Here is an 8,248-nt window from a genome sequence, read left to right as displayed (position 1 = left end):
TAGCCAGATATTATCGAAGATTTGTAAAAGGGTTTTCGATGATTTCTGCACCAATAATGAAGCTACTTCAAAAAGATATTAAGTTTGAATGGTCTAAAAAGTGTTAGCAAAATTTTGATTAGTTGAAAGTATTATTTATAGTGATGCTTCACTGAATGGTTTAGGTTGCATTTTGATGCAATAAGGCAAAGTGGTAGTTTATGCTTCCTGTCAATTGAAACCGCATGAGAAAAATTACATGATCATGATTTAGAACTGGCAGCTATTGTGTTTGCATTAAAAATCTGGCAACTCTATTTGTATAGAGAAAAATGTCATATCTTCACGGATCACAAAGCTTGAAGTATTTGATGTCATAAAGAGAATTAAATTTGAGACAACGTAGATAGTTAGAACTACTAAAAGACTATGATTTGATTGTCGATTATCATCTAGGAAAAGCTAATGCTGTCGCTGATGCTTTAAGTAGAAAATCTTTATTTTCTTTGTGAACGTTGAATACTCAATTGATGTTGATTGATGATGGTTCTATTATAGTGGAATTAAAAGCAAGACCGATATTTCTACAGCAGATTTGTGAAGCCTGAAAAAGAGATTCTGAGTTGATTGCTAAACAGGAGAAGATTGAAAAGACACTTGATTCAGTATTTCATGTTAGTTTTGATGGTAGTTTATACTTTCGAAATAGAATTTGTGTTCGAAAAATTCTGATATCATACTGAATATTTTACAGAAAGCTCACAGTAATAATTATTTGATACACTCTGGTAGTAACAAAGGTACTAGTGGTCAGGTATGAAATGAATAATTTCAGAGATTGTATTGAAATGTTTGATTTTGTCAGGAAGATAAAGCCAACCATCGAGTACCTTCTGGACTGCTACATCCTGTTATGGTTCCAGAGTGATGAGAATGAGTTATGATGGATTTTGTATCAGGGTTACCTTTATCTCCGTAGAAGAAAGATGCTAAATGGGTTATTGTTGATTGTTTGACTAAATCCGCGCATTTAATTCCAGTACGTACAGATTATTCACTTGAGAAGTTGGCAGAGTTATACGTTTCTAAGATTGTTAGACTATATAGTGTGCCAGTGTCTATTATTTCTGACAGAGATCCACGATTTACTTCTTGATTTTAGAGTAAATTACATGAAGCTTTGGGTACTCGACTACATTTAAGTACAGCGTTCCATCCACAGACCAATGGTTAGTCTGAACGAGTGATTCAGGTACTTGAGGATATGCTTCGTTATTGCATTTTAGAGTTTGAGGGTAGCTGGGAGAAATTTCTTCCATTGATTAAGTTTTTCTATAATAATAGTTATCAGGTAAGTATTAAAACGGTGCCATATGAAGCTCTGTATAGTAGAAAATGTAGAACTCTATTATACTGGACTGAATTGAATGAGAAAAAGCTATTCGGTGTTACTTTGATTTGAGAAACCGAAGAAAAAGTCAAAGTAATTCGTGATTGTTTGAAAGTTGCTTCTGATCATCAAAAATCATATGCGAATTTAAAAAGAAAAGACATTGAATTTCAAGTTGGCGACAGAGTGTTCTTAAAAGTATCGCCTTGGATAAAAGTTCTCCGTTTTGGCCGAAAAGGAAAGTTTAATCCACGATTCATCGAGTCGTATGAAATCATGGAGAGAATTGGGCTAGTAGCTTATCGTTTAGTTTTATCATCTGAGTTGAAGAAAATACATGATGTATTTCATATGTCAATGTTACGGAGTTATCGATCTAACCCTTCACATGTAATTTGCCTATTGATGTTGAAATCCAGCCAGATATGTCATACAGGGAAGAACCAATCAGAATTATAGCTTGAGAAGTTAAAGAATTAAGGAATAAACATATAGCTTTTGTCAAAGTTCTCTGGAAACGCCATGGAGTCGAGGAAGCTACCTAAGAACCGGAAGAAGATATGAAAGTGCAATACCCGAACCTATTTTCTCGTAAGATTTTCGAGGACGAAAATTTCTTTAAGTGAAAAATTGTAACAGCCCATTTTTAGCGATGTCAAAATAATGGTTTCAGGACCACAAATCCAATAAGTGAGTTAATATTTTATTATTAATTCAATGTTTATATGGTTAAATTAAGGTAGTATTAAATTTTCGTTAAGAAATTTTGAAGTTTAAATGGTTAATTAGGTAAAAAGGACTAAATTGTAAAAGTTGAAAAAGTAGGTTTTTATTAGTAAAAATGGTTAAATGGCTATGGAAAGGTAAATTAATGGACTTAATTTGCAATTATACCATGTTATAGGTTAATGGATGTGCATGGATAGGTTTTATTTTAATTATGTGTTTTAAAAAGGGTAAAATAGTAAAATAATAATTAAAACTAAATTAAACTAAGCAAATGGTGGTCATTTTCTTCATTTGATCATCCAAAACCAATTAACCATTAGAAAAGGGGGAGAAGCTTTCGTTCATTGTATTTTACCTTGCATGGTATGTATTCAAGTCCCGTTTTTATTAATTTTTTTTTATTTTTGAGCTCGTATTAACTTAATCTAGCTAGCCCGGGGGTTAATTTGTAAAACTGTTAAAGGTTGAGGGACTTTCCATGGTTGAGTTTGAATGTTTTTTTATGTTAGTTGATAGATTATCAATATTAGTTGTTAAATAAACTTGTTTTGTTAAGTGATTTTTGATGAATTTTGAGGTTAGGGGTTAAATTGTTAAAAGTATAAATCCATGCGTTTTAATGTGAAATGTTGGTAATTATGGGTTGTTCCAAGGTCATTTGTAGAATTTGTTAACATGGATTTAGGTTAAAATGGTTAAAATTTAAGTTATGAACTTAACGACTAAATTGTGAAAAGTTAAAATATGAGGGGTATATTCATAATTTTATGATCATGTGAATTATGGATTGAATTGAATGCTTGAAGTTAATTTATGTACTTAATTGAATGTAATTATCTATTTAGATCAAGATAAATCACAATCGGATTTAAACAGAGGAAAGGCGAAAGCTTTAGATTAGTCTCCCATTCTACTTCTACGACTATAATTATCGAGGTAAGTTCGTATGGATTATAATCGTATTTATGATAGTTAAATTGATTATTTGCTATATCATATTTGTTACAAATGGACTTAAATAACATGTATCAATACTTTGAGTAATTGACGAATAAATAGTCTCGTTTGAATCCTAAAAATTCTTAGGATACGAATGACATGTCATTAGGGATTTCATGTTTCAGGTGCTGGTCTTGAATGTCCTACCATGGCTGAGGTCCTACATTTGTTACAAATTTCCACAGCTTGTCTGAGTAGCATCGTGTAGCTAACATTCTGACCTACAGCTCGTGTGAGTGGGCCAATTTCACAGCTTTTGTGAGCATTATTGAAAAGGAAAGGTTACAGTTATATAGAAAGGCACACTATGTATGAGTAGTCCAAAGTATCCAATGTAATTCTAGATGGTTCAACGGGTAAGCAAAGGTTAATCGCAAGTTATGTATACATTTAGATATTGATTCATGATCTTATGAAAAGGTTAATGTGATAAGTGATGTGTACATGAAAATGTACTTATGGTATGGTTGATTATATATGTATCATTTATGAACTTACTAACTTGTGTGTTTGATGATGCTTATATAGTATTTTACTAAGCATATGGTCTTGGTAATGATGCTATGCTTATTATATAACTTGTGCTTAAGAAATGGTAAGTTATGTTTGAGTTTATACGAACTTACTAAGCATTAGTTACTTACGTAGTTATTTCTTTTATTTTGTAGATTACCAGAAGCTCGATTGGTTGAAAGCTTGTCGAAGATTTATCACACTATCCAACAAACCTTTCAATAGTTTCTATGTTATTTTGGCCAAGGTTATAAATGGCATGTATAGGATATTTTATAATGATAATTCTTGAATGTGATAATGGTTAATTTGGTATGAATATGCTTTTGAAGTTTATGTTTTGTTTGATGGACTTTAATGCCTTGACAAGTTAGGTTATTTTGGCCACTTTTAGATACTTGTAATGAATGATCCTTTTTCGTATGTTGGGATGATATGTAAATGGCTATATGTGATGTTATTTGGTAGTTAAAGGAATTAGGTTTTGTGCTTGGATTATGGCTATATAAATTTGTTTAGGTTAATGATGTTTTTGGTATAATTGCGGTGCATTTGAATGGCATATTGGTTAGATGAAATAGGATGTTTGAAATGGTATGTTTATAAGTGGTTGAAAAGTGTTTAGGTCTTTTGAATACATGCACAAATGGAATGGTTGATTAGGTGTGTTTTGGCCTTGAAATGGCTTGTTTTTAAGGACAAATTATAGAGCATGCGGCCTAGGACAAAGGCTGTCACACAGCCGTGTGTCACTTGTTAAGTTTAATTTATCAAGTCAGTATGTTACACGGCCTAGCACTCGACCTGCGACACGACCGTATGTCACAAGGCAAAGAGTTACATAGCCTGCGACACGACTTGACCTTACACAATGAGTTACATAGTTTGAGACACGGGCTAGGACACGACCGTGTGTCTCTTTGTTCGATTGTTACATGGATTGGGCTATGTCATACGGCCTTGTGACCCCTGTTCTCAAATTTTTTAACTTTTTCTCAAATTTTCTAATTTGTTTTGAATTAGTCCCGAATTGTTTCTAAACTGATTTTAGGGTTTCGAAAGCCCGATTTAAGGCCTAAATGTATATGTATGTTAGGGTTGTAATGAGTTTCAAGTAATTATTGTTAAATGACATTATAAATATGTTTTGATATTAAAGTGATCGGATTTATATGGTAATGCTCTGTAACCCTAATTCGGCGATAAAGACAGGTTAGGGGTGTTATATGTTATATTTATGAATTTTCCACATAGGTTTCCTCTATATATAGGACACTCGAATCACCCACATGAAATCCTAGCTATACTTAATATATTTACATCTGTAAATGTTGGCACATGATTTCGAGACCTTGAAGTCCTCGACCCATTGATGTTGTAGTCCTTGATTCTTTATTAAAAAAAAATCTTTCAATGAAAAAGTTGGTTGAGTGCATGCTCACCATTATCGTAAAATGAAAGGTAATTCAAATCGAACACTTTATAGCCATATTTGGGAAATTCGTGCTCATGAATGTTGAAATGGAACATTTGGTAACAACTTGATGGCTTGTATGTATGATTACTACAACTCGTTTGGACATAAATTGGTTTATCTATCGATCGAGATAATTATCACCAACGAATTCAACATCTACTTCTTCCTAAGCTTAGGCTTTGGCTTCAATGAAGTCACCAACGTCATCATCATGATGTTTTGAGAATGCATTGAATGGGGTAGGTTGGGGTTTTCTTGGACTATATTTATCAAATATTTGTTCATATTATAACTTGTAGGCATATTCAAATAATACGTTTGACCACTGGAAGTTGTTTGAACGGTGACATAGCCAGTATCCTATAATGCAACTCATGAATATCCAACATCATAGGCTCTTAAGTATAGTACTTGAGATAGGTACTAAGTTTATTCAGCATTGAAAGATTCTTTTTCATCATAAATCCCTAAATATAGTAATCGAGAAGGAGATCTGAACTATCCAGCATTGATGGAAACTTCGAACAATATATAGGCACTAGGATAGCCAATGCGCTTTATAATTCAAAATCTCGTACCTAACATCAAAAATATCTTCATCCTCCACTAACAAATCCACTACAACATCTATGCTTTCTTATTGCCCAAACACTATCATCTCAAAATCTTTATTATCGTTGAAGTCAACTATAATGTATTTAAACCCTTTTCTGCTAGACCATAGAAATATATACTTTATACTAGATATCCACTTAGTACTTCTAGCTTGCATTTTCCTTAAGGAACATTCTTTTCATGTTCTCAAAGGAAGCATCACTGATACGGGATAGCAGACCACAATTATATTCAAGTTGTTCGACTAAAAAAAATCAAATCTAACCTGAAAGAAAAAAAAACAAATTTAGAAACAAAGAAAACAAAAACAACTAAAAGAAGAAATTTAGAAATAAAAAATAAAGATTCAAATCATAGATAAATAAAGAAAACAAAAATTAAAAGGTGGAAGATGGATCAAATAAACTAATGGATATGGATAGAAGATAGTTGTCCAACTAAACATTCTAAGATATAAACCTCAACAAATTTAATTAATGACTCTAATTAACCCTCCAAGAAATAATCCTTGGCAAATTGAATGATGGATAATTGATTCCCACAAATCCTTGAATAAAATTGAGTCAATCTTATTTTTTTTCCCCCTTTAATGAACAATAAAAAGGCCTTTATATAGGCTAACTAATTACATCCAAATAAAACTCTCAATTATAATGAAACTTTAATTAATCTAAAAAGTAGTGTTAGTATAACTAAATATTCTTGTTAACTAAGAAATATAAAACTCCTAAACAACTTTAAATACCTTAAATATCCTAAAACTCGAATAAATAAATAAATAATAAAATAATAAAACCTAATAGATACAATAGCGGGCTCATATATAATAAAAATTTGGCCTTAAACTCAAACTCAATATGATTTAAACTCGAATTAGAGCCCGAAACTCACAATTTCCTGTAATAATCTCATCCAAAAATTCTAGTCGTGCAGTCGTCACTAAAACTGTTATAACTTAAGTTCCCAAACTCAAAATCGAGTTATTCAAAATGCGTTTTGAAGCTAAGAGATGGTTCCACAAACACTATGCAAACATCTCAACTCATAAATGTTTGGATCTCATCCAAAAAATCATTGCAAGTTGACTAATCTTTTAAGTTTAAAAATTTATAGCTTGGTTAATAAATTTCACTCTATCCGTATATGTATCAATCACTCTAAATAGTCATGTTAAAAGTCATTTCTGATTGGAATAAGACTTCATCATTAGATGAAATCAAATTTCCTTTAAATGGATTTATTTCTAAAATCAATATGCCATCTTTGCAAATAAAGACTAATAAATATTAACTTTCAAAATAATTCTAATAACAAAGAATCCAATAAAATTAACACTAACTTACTTCAATGAAAACTAAAAACAACAGCATAACTTCTTTATACCATTTATAAAATATATTCAATAAATATAACAACAATAATAACGTAACAATTCTAATGATTTCTATAATTTTAATAGCAAATAATCCAACAAAATTCACTATAATTGCAGCCATATACTATAACATAATTTTCTTATATCATAAGGTGAACATATTTAATAATTTGTAAGAACAAAATATTCACTCCAAAAACAGTTAAATAATATAATATTGGTTAAAAACTAATGATAACTAATTCATGAAAAGAAAAAGGCACTTAAAATAATTAACTAAGTTGTAGAAATTTTGCAAGTAGTTGGAATGATTTTTTTTTATAAGGTGCCTAGTTCTTAATCCATCAAGTCAATAACTATTCATAACAGTAAAATACAATAAAGTAGTCGTCTCGACATCGACAACCATATCAAATCAATTACTTATTTGTAACAACAAAATATAAGTTCTTAAGGAAAATATTGAAAAATACACCCATGCTCCTACTAATGTTTTTTCATAGTTATGAAATAATTAGACAATAAATTTTAATTGTAGCATTCAACAGGGGCGTAGCCGGGGCTAACATCGCCCCGGCACTCCTTAAAATAGAAAATTTTATTTTAGATTCTTGAAATTTTTTAAAAACTTTAAATTAATAAAGGTAAAATTATATTTTGACCTTCTTAAAATTATAAAAATTCAATTTAATCCTTTACAAATCATAAAAATATAAACTATAAAAACTAAAATTTCATCCGACCCTCTAAAAAAATTTTCGACTTCGCTCATGGTATTCAACACCTTTAAAAAAAACTTACACCCATTAATATACTCATAAAAATTATTTTGAATAATAATTTTTAAAAAGTGTAATTAGATAATAAATTAAATTTTGAGATATCAAAATAAATAAAAATAAAAAACAAGCAAAGTAATTTGTTGAGTAAACTACAAAAATAATCATTAAATTTTAGTTATTTTTTATAACTAAATCATTCATCCATCAATTGTCGTTACAGTATTAACAAAAGAATGATACGACACATTAACTAATTTAATCTTGGACTATTGTTAAAATATCTTATTTAATCCTTTTACAATTTTTAATAATATTTTTAAAAATTATAAAAATATCATAAAGTTCTTAAAATTCATAAAATTAATTAATTATTTTTAAATCATAAAAAT

Source organism: Gossypium arboreum, chromosome 4 (assembly GCF_025698485.1).
Source record: "Gossypium arboreum isolate Shixiya-1 chromosome 4, ASM2569848v2, whole genome shotgun sequence".
Lineage (NCBI taxonomy): Eukaryota > Viridiplantae > Streptophyta > Magnoliopsida > Malvales > Malvaceae > Gossypium > Gossypium arboreum.
Note: the sequence above shows the minus strand (reverse complement) of the source record.